This window comes from Perca fluviatilis, chromosome 14 (genome assembly GCF_010015445.1).
Source record: "Perca fluviatilis chromosome 14, GENO_Pfluv_1.0, whole genome shotgun sequence".
Lineage (NCBI taxonomy): Eukaryota > Metazoa > Chordata > Actinopteri > Perciformes > Percidae > Perca > Perca fluviatilis.
This window is the reverse complement of record NC_053125.1, coordinates 3,359,168-3,372,478: the sequence shown is the minus strand read 5'-3', so window position 1 is coordinate 3,372,478 and position 13,311 is coordinate 3,359,168. Positions and strand designations below refer to the sequence as shown.

At 43.4% G+C, this 13,311-nt stretch overlaps 1 protein-coding gene across 1 annotated transcript in view; it reads right to left on the bottom strand.

Annotated features, from left to right (window-relative positions):
- The window catches only part of mllt3 (MLLT3 super elongation complex subunit), a 177,191-nt gene that overhangs the window by 61,225 nt on the left and 102,655 nt on the right, over positions 1–13,311 (bottom strand). The gene's annotated exons all lie outside the window — the stretch shown is intronic.

Sequence of the window (13,311 nt, the reverse complement as noted above, 5' to 3'; positions counted from 1 at the left end):
GGGCGTAACCTCATCTTGAAAGTGCTTATAAAATTCACTTGGGTATCCATCTACTCCTGGTGCATTTTTCCTCAATTTCCTTTTTTGAGATTGGATCCCTCATTGCTATGGCATCATTTTCAGTTAATTTGGGTAACTTAATTTTTCCTAGTATGGTATTAATCCTCTCTGTTTTGTTGCCCGTCTCTTCTGTCATAAAGTGTCTCACAGTAAACAGAAAAAGCTTCTGCTATGTCTTTGGGTGTGACAGTGTTTTTTTAGTAGCAGGATTCACTATCTTTGCCACTGTGCGATCTGCTTGTGCCTTGTGCAATTGAAATGCCAATAGCCTGCTAGCCCTATTTCCTGATTCATAATATTTTTGGTTGGCAAAACGTAATGCACCCTCGGCCTTATGTGTCAATACATCATTTAATGTTTGTCTATGCTGGGTAAGGGATTTCAAAATATTCTTGTTATTTGTCTTTTTATGCTCCTTTTCTAACTCCTGTATGCGTTTTTCTAATTCTCCTTTTTCACGATCCTTTTTAATTTTGGATGACAGAGCAATTAACTTCCCCCTCAGGACAACTTTTCCCGCTTCCCATAAGGTCGATACTGAGACTTCCATATCATTATGTTCCATATATTCGTTCCAGTCTGTATTTATACTTTGAACTATCTCAGGGTGATTCATTCTCCACTGCTTCAGTTGTTTTTCGTTCACTAAATTTATTGACATAACCACTGGACCATGGTCTGATATTGTTATGGGTTCAATGTAGCAGTCTGTAACTTTATAGGCATCTCTTTTTAACACACACACACACACACACACACACACACACACACACACAAAAAAACTATTCTGGAGTAGCCTTTATGGACCTTTGAAAAAAAAGTGTAATCACGCTCCTTGGGGTGTTTCTGACGCCATATATCTACCAGCCCCATTTCTTCAATCATATTGCACAATACTTTGGTTTTCTGCAGCTTAGGTCCCTGTTCAAACGGATGTTTATCTAGTTTTTGGTTCAACACACAATTAAAATTCCCTCCCATTTTGATAAATCCTTCGGCATGAGTGGATAAAAGAGCTGCGAATTCTTTAAAGAAGCCAGGGTCGTCTTCATTTGGTAGCGTAAATGTTTAAAAAGAATATCCTGACACCTCTGATTGTACCTGCAACCAAAATGTAGCGCCCCTTTTTGTCTTTGTACGTGTTCTCCGAAGTAAAACCGAGTGATCTATGACAAAGAATTGCCACTCCTCTTTTTTTCCCCCCCTTTTCACGAGGCACTGAAAACCTGCCCCACCCATTCCCGTCTGAGCTTTTTGTGTTCCATATCATTAAGGTGGGTCTCCTGAAGTAATGCAATTGAACATTTCAATCTTTTCAGCTGGTTTATAATTTTCTTTCTCTTTATGGGATGATTAACTCCATTTATATTGTAACTATCTACCTTCAACTTGTCCATGTTTTGTAACTTAAAATATTTTTATATAAACATGTTTTAATGTTGTAATAGTATTTTCTATTTTAAAGTGTACCTTAATAGTTGCGGTCAAAATCAAAACATAAACAGTAGTTACCTTGATGATATTATTTACCGAGAGACACAGAACATTGATAACTAAGACATAAAGTGAATTTTTTGAACACGAAAAACAACTGTGAACTTCCAATACTCCAGCAGTTAGCCCCTGAAATGAAATGAACAAAGACTTAACCTTACAAATATACTCCAGGGATCTCCGCTCCCGATCTTCACTGGGCAGAGAAAAATGTCCCTCTGGGAAGAGTGCACAAAGTGCAATAGAGACGGTCCACCAGGTTGTCCCCGGAATATCCTCACGTCGCCTTGATAACCGAGGGCACCTTGTATTCCATGATAGTCTTTCCTCCCCCACCCCCCACAGACCTTTATATTCACCTTATTTTCTCATACCGATACCATAGCCTGAATCAATTATTTCCAATCAGTAATTTACGATAAACGATAATCCTGTTGCGTCTTGTTTCATCTCCCCATCATTTTTTTTTTTTTTTTTTTTTTAAATACATTTCTTCGTCACAAGACTGTCCTATAATGTCTCTCTTTTTACTCTTCATCACAAATCCGGTCTCATAATGGCTCTTTCTTTCTATTGTTAATATTTATTAATATTATTATTGTTCATCACCAGTCCAGCCTCTAAGTGTCTTTTGTCATTCTTCGTCACCGGTCTAGTCTTATAGTATACAGTATCTCACAAAAGTGAGTACACCCCTCACATTTTAGTAAATATTTCATTATATCTTTTAATGAGACAACACTGAAGAAATGAAACTTTGCTACAATGTAAAGTATTAAGTTTACAGCTTGTATAACAGTGTAAATGTGCAGTCCCCTCAAAATAACTCAACATACAGCCATTAATGTCTAAACCGCTGGCAACAAAAGTCAGTACACCCCTATGTTAAATTCCCATAGAGGCAGGCAGATTTTTATTTTTAAAGGCCAGTTATTTCATGGATCCAGAATACTATGCATCCTGATAAAGTTCCCTTGGCCTTTGGAATTAAAATAGTCCCATATCATCACATGCCCTTCACCATACCTAGAGATTGGCATGGGGTACTTTCCATAAAATGTCTCAATGCAAATCAAACTAGCTATTAGGCTAACTGACATAAAATCATGCCACTGCACATTTACACTGTTATACAAGCTGTAAACTTAATACTTTACATTGTAGGAAAGTGTCATTTCTTCAGTGTTGTCCCATTAAAAGATATAATGAAATATTTACTAAAATGTGAGGGGTGTACTCACTTTTGTGAGATACTGTACTTATAGTGGTTTCATGTTTACTCACGGCCAGTGACTCCGGCCTCTCTGTCACCCTGAATGATGGCTCTGATCTCCGCTGGATTCAGCTGTTTGTTCTTCCTCCGGTCTGGTTGTATTGTCCATCCCTCTCGTTTCGGCTCCCTTTCCAATATTTCCCGGTCCTCCATTGCTGTATCTATGCCAAGTTCTTTCAATGTCGAGTGTGCCTCCAAAAGTGAGGGGAACAGCTTTGTGCCACCATCCAGGAAGAGTCGTAGCTGTGCTGGGTATGGTGACTGAGCCTTGATGTTCTTTTCTTTTAACTTTTTTTATTACCTCACAGACTTTTTTTCCTTTTCCTCTGCAGGTCAGGCGAGTAGTCATGGTCAAAATAGATTGTATTGTTGAGGACCAAGAAGCTGGTTAAACAGTGATTTGGCTCAGATTGAGTTGACTGCAGAGACAAAGGGATCTTGGCCTACATGTGAATCCCAAAGCCAAGCTTCACCTAAACTCTCTACACTGCTACTTAACAACCCCATGGAGATTCTACATTCAACACATGGAGGGCAAGGGGTGAGACAAAGAACTGCTTCACACCTGTGAGAAGGTTGCGCTTTCCCATTGGCTGTCGGTCTTTGAATGCACCACCCCGCCACTAGGAGGGCGGAGGTAGGATAAAAGCTGTCGGCACTGTGTGTTTCTTCGTCTTTCACGGTAACCCCCGGTTGCTGACAGGAAGCACTAGTCCGGACTAGCTAGCCAGCATCACCTCGCTGGTCGAGTTTGAGCTGGGACAATTTTATATCGGTCTGATATACAAAGTGGGTCCGAGGAAATACTGGCCGGGTATTCCCTCTATCTGCAGCGGGCTTAATCAGCCTGGATTCAAGAAAAGGACGGCGTTCTGTTTCTTGCTTGTCGACGGGGATCACGTATCGTCTCCTGCTCTGGACAAAACGGATCGTTAAACTCTGGCGAGAGATTTAACTGACAAACAACGCACACCGTAAGGCTTTACACAGTTCTGGGCAGATGTTAGAACTAGTGCGTTTTGGTTTGTTATTAATGAGCAAAGGGTTCGCTACCGCTGTGCCATTAATGTGATCTGATTGTAATCATGTATTGGCCATATCTGGTTACTAATCTGTTTCTGTGAATGTATAAATTGATCACTATATGGTTTGATTTTGTTGTGTTAAGTAGCTGGGTTAAAACCATAAGCGCTACCTGCTAAACCGCTCCTTTCACGGAGTTAGTTACTGTCCGCGAGATAATCGCGGTGAATCAGCTGTTAGCCACTAGAGTGGTTATAGTGGCCGTTTCCCTCGGTAAATCAAAAGTCTCAGTCTGTCCTAACTACACGTGGGGTCCAGACCTGGGTGGCTGAGGGAGCTGGCCATTATAGATAACTAAGATCAGAGTGTTTCTTTTCTTTTCCTCCTTTATTCTGTTCCTTTTACTAACCCACACACGGACATATAAGCTAACCACATAGCTCCCGAGCTAACGCTGCTAACTTAACCACGTGGGATTTGTATAGAGCTAATAGGCGATTTAGCATATGGTATAAAGGTGCGCGTTGCCTAGCAAACCCCACCTCGGCTTCTTCAGCCCCGCTCCATGCACCCAGCACCACTACCGCCCTCTTGAGGCTAAATGGTTTTGTGCAGCTCACAGGAGTAGCCATTTTTGGAGTTGTTTTTGTATTAGAACTACATTTCGACACCGCTCCTCCTCTTTCACTCACTCTCTCCCACACACACACAAGACATGCTGCTTTTGTTTTTGCTTTGTTTGGTTGTGATATTGTAAAATGTATATACGTTTTATTATTGAAGGATTATTGATTGGCTACTGATAATATAGTATAATAACGTTAATAACGTCCAACGGACTTTCAACTCGCACCTCCGGCGGAGCTTTTCGTGCATCCCTGTGGAGGCTGGGGGCATTGAACCAGAGTGGACAATGTTCAAAGTTTCCATTGCTGAAGCTGCGGCGAGGAGCTGTGGTCTTAGGGTCTTAGGTGCCTCAAGGGGCGGTAACCCACGAACACCGTGGTGGACACCGGTGGTCAGGGAAGCCGTCCGACTGAAGAAGGAGTCTTTCCGGGATATGTTATCCCAGAGGACTCCGGAGGCAGTTGCAGGGTACCCGACGGGCCGCGGGCTGCAGCCTCTGCCGTAAAAGAGGCAAAGCAGCGGGGTGTGGGAGAAGTTTGGAGAAGACATGGAGAAGGACTTTCGGTCGGCACCAAAGTGCCTTCTGGAAAACTGTTCGCCACCCTGGGGGGGAAGCGGGGAACCATCCAAGCTGTGTACAGTAAGGATGGGACACTGTTGACCTCAACTGAGGAGGTAATAGGGCGGGGTGGAAGGAGCATTTTGAGGAACTCCTGAATCCGACTAATCGCCCTCTATGTTAGAGGCAGAGCTGGAGGATGACGGGGATTGGCGTCGATTTCCGGGCGGAAGTCACTGATGTAGTCAAACAACTCCACAGTGGCAAAGCCCCGGAATTGATGAGATCCCGTCCAGAAATGCTCAAGGCTCTGGGTGTGGAGGGGCTGTCCTGGTTGACACGTCTATTCAACATTGCGTGGAAGTCTGGAACAGTGCCAAAGGAGTGGCAGACTGGGGTGGTGGTTCCCCCTTTTTAAAAGGGGACCAGAGGGTGTGTGCCAATTACAGGGGTATCACACTTCTCAGCCTCCCTGGTAAAGTCTACTCCAAGGTGCTTGGAAAGGAGGGTTCGGCCGATAGTCGAACCTCAGGTTGAGGAGGAACAATGCGGATTCCGTCCTGGTGGCGGAACAACGGACCAGCTCTTCACTCGCAAGGATCCTGGAGGGAGCCTGGGAGTATGCCCAACCGGGTCTACATGTGTTTTGTGGATTTGGAGAAGGCGTATGACCGGGTCCCCCGGGAGATACTGTGGGAGGTGCTGCGGGGGTATGGGGTGAGGGGGTCTCTACTCAGGGCCATCCAATCTCTGTACAGCCCAAAGTGAGAGCTGTGTCCGGGTTCTCGGCAGTAAGTCGGACTCGTTTCAGGTGAGGGTTGGCCTCCCGCCGGGGCTCGCGCTTTGTCACCAATCCTGTTTGTAATATTTATGGACAGGATATCGAGGCGTAGTCGGGGTGGGGAGGGGTTGCAGTTCGGTGGGCTGGGGATCTCATCGCTGCTTTTTGCAGATGATGTGGTCCTGATAGCATCATCGGCCTGCGACCTTCAGCACTCACTGGATCGGTTCGCAGCCGAGTGTGAAGCGGTTGGGATGAGGATCAGCACCTCTAAATCGGAGGCCATGGTTCTCAGCAGGAAACCGATGGAATGCCTTCTCCAGGTAGGGAATGAGTCCTTACCCCAAGTGAAGGAGTTCAAGTACCTTGGGGTTTTGTTCGCGAGTGAGGGGACAATGGAGCGGGAGATTGGTCGGAGAATCGGCGCAGCGGGTGCGGTATTACATTCCATCTATCGCACCGTTAGACGAAAAGAGAGCTGAGCCAGAAGGCAAAGCTCTCGATCTACCGGTCGTCGTTCCTACCTCACCTATGGTCATGAAGGCTGGGTCATGACCGAAAGAACGAGATCCAGGGTGCAAGCGGCCGAAATGGGTTTTTCAGGAGGGTGGCTGGCGTCTCCCTTAGAGATAGGGTGAGAAGCTCAGTCATCCGTTGAGGAGCCGAGAGCCGTTGCGCTTCGCTTTGCGTCGAAAGGAGCCAGTTGAGGTGGTTCGGGCATCTGGTGAGGATGCCCCTGGGCGCCTCCCTAGGGAGGTGTTCCAGGCACGTCCAGCTGGGAGGAGGCCTCGACCCAGGACTAGGTGGAGGGATTATATCTCCAACCTGGCCTGGGAACGCCTCGGGATCCCCCAGTCGGAGCTGGTTAATGTTGCTCGGGAAAGGGAAGTTTGGGGTCCCCTGCTGGAGCTGCTCCCCCCGCGACCCGACACCGGATAAGCGGACGAAGATGGATGGATGGATGGATAACGTCAATAAATTCGATTATACTTAATTAGCAGTTGCTGGTGATTATTTGTGTATTTGTTGTGATAATTGCTGGTCGAACGGGTCGCGCTCAAAATCACCCCTTCCTTTAATTCCTTTTAAAGGATTTTTACAGAAATGAGACTGTTCCACAGTTTGACTATTTGATTATTGGTCCATAATAACCATATTCATAACTTTATTAATATTGATAAAACATATTTGATAATTTGCCAATGATCAAATCTGTACCCTACGTGAATCCTACAGTATGCTCCCGGAACTGAATATTTCTTTGCTTCCAAGCCTGCAGCAGCACCTTTTGTTTCACATTAAAGTTCAGAAACCAAGCTATAATCAGGGTGCGAACTACGGGGGAGCTAGGGGGAGCTCGGCTCCCCTTAATAAGACATGGGGTCCCCTGAAAACATGATTTGTGAAATTTTGGGGGGGTTCTCTAAAAATATTGACAATGTGTCCCTTTGACGTGCAATTTCAGTTTTGTGTAACGTGATCATCGTGGATTATAATGTGTAAAATTACAAAAATATTCATTCATGCATGACGATGATTTAAACCTAATTCACTTCAATAAAGATATCTACATGCTATTCTTGTTATGAGCATCAAGGCGTGGCAGCACTGCGGTGCAAATTCAACTCATGTTTAGTACGTGTTAACTTAAAGATTCGTAATAAAAATATAAACGGAGGCCATTAATTGACGCGCAAAGTCCTTCAAATCCATTCTGCAGTTAGCATCATAGCCATTGCATAAAGAAAACAAGGCCGTTTAATTCATTTAGTTTTTTTACTAAGAAATTATGTAGCGATGACGTTAATAGCACAACCAATTCAGCTGCTGCAAGCCCTGTTAGCACACCTCCCGCCGGGGTGACAACGTAAGAAGAAGCTGAAGAAATAATGTCCTCTCTGGTTGTAGATGGAGGTGATGACAGCTCATCAGAGGCCGGTCACCATCCTAACCCCTCTTGCTCCTCTCTCCCGTTAAATTGGAACAGCCAGCAGTGGAGAGACTGGAAGAGCCGATGGCTGTTTGTTAAGGACGGAAGCTTGGGGTGCGTTGCTTCATTGAACGGAGGAATTATGGTATTCTTCAGTAGCCTGAGTAACTTTAACCGTTGTTCATGTGAAATATCAAAGACAGTCTGATACTTTGTTTATAGACTATTTGTGGGTGGCTGTTTGACCTATCTATTCCTGTTGATAAAGTATAATCCTGTATAGTGCATACACATGTAACCCCCCCCGTGAAAAAAAGGGGTTCCCCCAAAGGCCACAGTATAGTTCGAACACTGGCTATAATGGATCTCGGTGGTGCAGCTGCGGCTTTGGGCTTTGGACCGAGCCAGGGGCGTCGCACCCGTGGGGGATGTGGGTGTTTTAACACCCATACTTTTCCCTGTAAGAGGGTTCAACACCCACACTTTTTCTGCAGTTTTTCTGCAGTTTTGCACAAACGCCTTGCATCGAACTGACACCGTAGCTACGTCGTAGGCTGTGTGTAGCGATTATATTGCCTGAGTGAACAGAATTGCGTCTACAGCAACGCTTTGTCTTTCATGACAACGGTGTGTTATACTTCGCAGTGGTCTTAAGGCGAGACACGGCAGGCAAAAAAGGTCAATTTTGAGATTTTTGGCTATTTGTCTTTAATAACATGTCTTCTTTCAGACTTGTGGTGAAAAAAAGTCCGAAATACACATTTAGGTCTTTATTTTACTACACTTTGTCTGTTTGTGTCTGTAGATTTCTCCTAAATTCAACAAAAGTTGGTGTTCTAAATCATCCCGCTGCTCCGCGATCGCTGTCTGCACCCTGTCATCTCATATACCGTTGGAAAGCTCTCTCTCTCCTCTACAATGCTGTCAGATCCAAATATGGTCATTTCCTTTTCATCAGCAACCAATCGTGAAAGTAAAAGGGGGGATTTAACTCTAAAAGCGCAATCTCATTAGCTGATGCCAATTTCTGACAACGTGATTCGCTTAGAATGGTCACGTGACGTGCTCTGACATTTCCGCGGTAGTTCAGAATGTCAAAAGAAGTGCGTCGAAAATCACCTCAGAGAAGACAAAAACAGCTGTTATCAGCAAGAAGACACAGGGGATTACACACTAAGACAGTAGATGATGAAATGTCTTCACGTAGTACGTCGATGTGTCAACTGTTGTTCAGAAAACAGGAGTGTTCAGACAGCGGAGGTAATCAGTATCTCACTCTCAGCAGTTTACAGAAATTCATAGCCTACATGTCATATATTAAATATGTAGGTGTCATATATACTATTCTACTATAATTACAAATCTGTAATTTTGGGATCCTAAGTGGTTGTGAGTCCCTCAGGCTGTGGCAGGCAGATCCATATTTAGCTGTCAGTGAGGCTGCTGTCCCCTCTCCTAGGAGAACTACCAGCTTCTTTTCTGGTGTTAACTTTGGGATGTTTTATTTTTTGGGCTATTTTTCCAAGGTGTAAATCTCTTAGTGAAGATAGTTTTTCCCAGTGGAGGAGGAAGTGCATCTCTGTCTGACCCAGTTGGTGGTCACTGAGCCTGTCTCTCTCTCTCTCTCTGACCTGTCTGTCTGACCCATTTGGTGGTCGCTGAGCCTGTCTCTCTCTGACCTGTCTGTCTGACCCAGTTGGTGGTCACTGAGCCTGTATTTAGTATGGATGGGAGGTAACTGCACCTTTTTAACTTCACTAGCAACGTTAAATGAAAGCTAATATGTACGAGTAGTTTCCCATGTAAGAAGTATAACGTTCCGTAACATTAGCTACGTAATAGCATTCATAATAAACGGATAATAATATAATTACGTATGTGGTAATTTGCATAAATAGCACAAAAGATCTAAACATTGGGTATAGCCAGATGAAAATGTCTTGTTGACATATAACAGTAAAAGACTTAATTCAAAGGTGTGAATGGAACCCATTTAGGCTACCCATGAGCATTAATACATAGAGGCAGGAAGAAGTGCTTTAAACCAGTATAGATTATTGAGTGTATTAAACCAGTATTATTATTGCAGAGATGGGGTTTGGGGCTGAGTCAGTGGGACTGTTTCTGGGGGATGAGTCTGAGGGAAGAACAAGGGTAAGGAGAATGCAGAAGACAAAAGGTAGGTAAAATAAAAAGTGAACCCCCAGAAACAGTCCCACGGACCCAGCCCCAAAACCCATCTCTGCAATAATAGGCAAATTAATAAAGGCTGGTTTAAAGTACTTCTTCCTGCCTCTATGTATTAAAGGGGTGATAGAATGCAAAACCGATTTTACCCTGTCATAGTTGAATAACGACAGTTCGGGGGGTAAATAGGACATACATAGAAGCTCAAAATCCCATTGACACCCCTTTACTATGAAAATCTCATATTTTGAAACTGCCGCTGAAAACGGGCGAATCTCAACAAAGCTGGAAGTTGACGTCAACCTCCCAAAAACCGGAACCTTTGTCAGCCCATGGGTGTATTAAGAGAACGGTCACGCCCCAACATTTACATAGGCTACACAACTGACCTGAGATCAGGTAGTCTTCTGAATCTAGCTAGGTCACGCAGATCTCTAGCTATTCCATTACAAAATTCACTTCTGAAACTTTTTTATGCGAGAAATCAACTATGTAAAGCTCAAATATGGGCTGCTTTACGAAAATGGATGGCTATTTGGAAATTTTGTCCGACTGTGTGTCGGAGTTCAGCGCCGGTTCTGCCTGTGTAGCTGCCTCGCCGCCCGGCCTGCCTTCCTTCACAGACCCCGGCCTGCTGTGAGGTACTTGAGCCCGCGTCACGACTGGCAGCCCGCGCACTCCGCCACCCGCAAAGTCACCATCTCTTGGGCTAATGACAACCAAATGCCCCTGCCCTGACAAAGCTCCAGGGCCTGCAAGTCTCCTCTTCCTGCTAGCTAAATGCCCGGTGTATGTGAGTGAGAGCGCGGTCAGCGAGCTTGTTACGCCAGCAATCTCTTACCACAGGTTCCAGTTACTCTTTTAATGTGTGTAATTATAATGTGTTGAGTTATTTAAACAAACGATTGGGGAAATAAACGCCGCTTGTCCGAGAGTCTCATTGATAGAGCCTGCTGCTGGATGTAGCTCTATCAATGAGAGCTAGCTAGCCTCCTCTTAGAATTGCTCTGAAATTCACAAATATTCATTAACTTGAAATCGGACACAGTTGTTAGCTTTATGAGATATTTAGCTAGATGTCGTATACGTGGCGTGACAAAATTCAAACTGTAAATATACTCGAATTACGACCAAAAATGAAGCTAACTATCTGTGATTTGTAGCCACACAGGTAGCTAGGATTGAAGGGATAGTTGCAGCTAACGGAAGCCCTACTTTTCACAAATATGCATTAATTTAAAATCGGACACAGTTGTTAACTTTATAAGACATAGTTAGATGTTCTATACGTGGCGTGACGAAATTCAAACTGTAAATATACTCGGAATGACGCCGAAAATGAAGCTAACTATCCGTGATTTGTAGCTAGGATTGAAGGGACAGTTGCAGCTAAAGGAAGCCCTACTCTTCACAAATATTCATTAATTTGAAATCGGACACCATTGTTAACTTTATAAGACATGTAGCTAGATGTTGTATACGTTGCATACCATATTTGGAAGAAAAGCTCTTGTTCCAAATAGAGCCATATTCACAGGGTAGTTAAGGGCCTAATAAAATAGCATTCGGGCAGTTTTCAGCCCAACCAATGTTACATACCCTATTAGGAGACCTTAAGGAACAGTGTAAAATACCCTATATAATCATTCTATCACCCCTTTAATGCTCATGGGTAGCCTAAATGGGTTCCATTCAGACCTTAATATTAAGTCTTTTTCTGTTATATGTCAACAAGACATTTTCACCTGGCTATACCCAATGTTTAGATCTGTTGTGCTATTGATGCAAATTAGCACATACGTAATTAGATTATGCTCCGTTTGCCCATGTTAACAGTACGACACCGTTCTCTCTACACAGACTTTAAACGCAAACTTATTTTTCGTGTGTTCAGAGTGTGTTTTTATACTTTTCTAGTATCACTCATTTAAATGGGAAGCTTTTTATATTTTGTATGTTATACATTTTGTACCCCTCTGTCATTGTATCCATCGTTTTTATTGTTAAACAAATCACATCCATCCCCCTCACTTTTGAAAAGCTTGCTACGCCCCTGGACCGAGCGCTCTGTGCACTCTCTAGTTTTATGTCGACTTCTTCTTGAAACTCTAACGAAGTGCTCAGAAAGTCTGTTAGGAAAGATATCATGTCATTCTTTGCCGCACCTTCTGGAACTCCGTATAGCCTAATGTTGTTGCGGCGAAGTCTGTTTTCCATGTCATCGCACTTTGCAGTGAGATTAGCCTCTCTGCAACAGGTAGCCCAGCCCCCGCTCCCATCGTACGCCACTGTCTTCCATTGCACTTTCTCTGTCCTCTGCGTCAGTCAGTCTTCTGTCTAGCCTCTCAGTTCGTTGTTTTAGTTCCTCCATGGATGACTCCACTTGGAGAGATGTTTTCAAATCCCGAAAAGAGTCATTGTTCTCCTGACGAAGTTTCCTCAGCTCTGCTAGCATCACCGAATCCCCGCTAGCATCACTGTCGAATTTCAACGGCGTAGCCTCGGCTAGCGTTAGCTGCTTGGAACCGGTAATAACGTCGTCATTTTTACCGGCTTTCATGTCTTTTTTGCCTATTTTCTGACTGGAACTCATTCCTTTAGTGGCCTTTTCCTGCAGTCTGGTACTCATTTATCGTTTTTCTTTACTTTATCGGCTAATTTTTAACGGGTCTGGCAGAGCTGCGAATTTACACGTCTGTCTACTCCATCACGTCCTCCGTCGTCAAATTCAAGACTTTTAAAGATCTTTTTATACCATATAGAATGCAGATGTTTCACGATCATACTGGCTAAAATATGAAAGTCTAATGGAAAACCAGTAGGGGCAATATGGCCTAGAATCATGTATTATTACTGTAGATCACATGTCAGTCACAACAATCCCACTTTCACTTTACAGGTGTGTAAAGTCTCCTGACAGCCCACAATCCCATACAGAAACATTTTAGATCTAACATTACTGTCTTCGGCAGGTAGAAGTCATTGTTCAAGACTTTTGGGAATTAAATTCAAGACTTTTAATACCTTATAAGGCCTTTTTGAGGAAAATAAATAATGCTTTTAAAAAAAATTTCAAGACATGCATATATTATCACTTTCATATAAATACGATACGACTTATAATACTAGACTATACTGCGTCAATAAAGGTTCGGATTTGTTCTACTGGACATCTACACAAATATTTGCAGTTTATATCGTCTGAAATACTGTAATGTCTATAATGTAGCTTTTGAATGTTTTTCTCTCACTAGTCTCATTTTATTTTATGAATTTCATTCATATACTTCTTTTTCTGTTTTTTGTCTTAGCCCATCTTTTGTGCTGCTGAACATGTACATTTCACCCAATAAAGTCTGATCTAAAAATCATCTTTA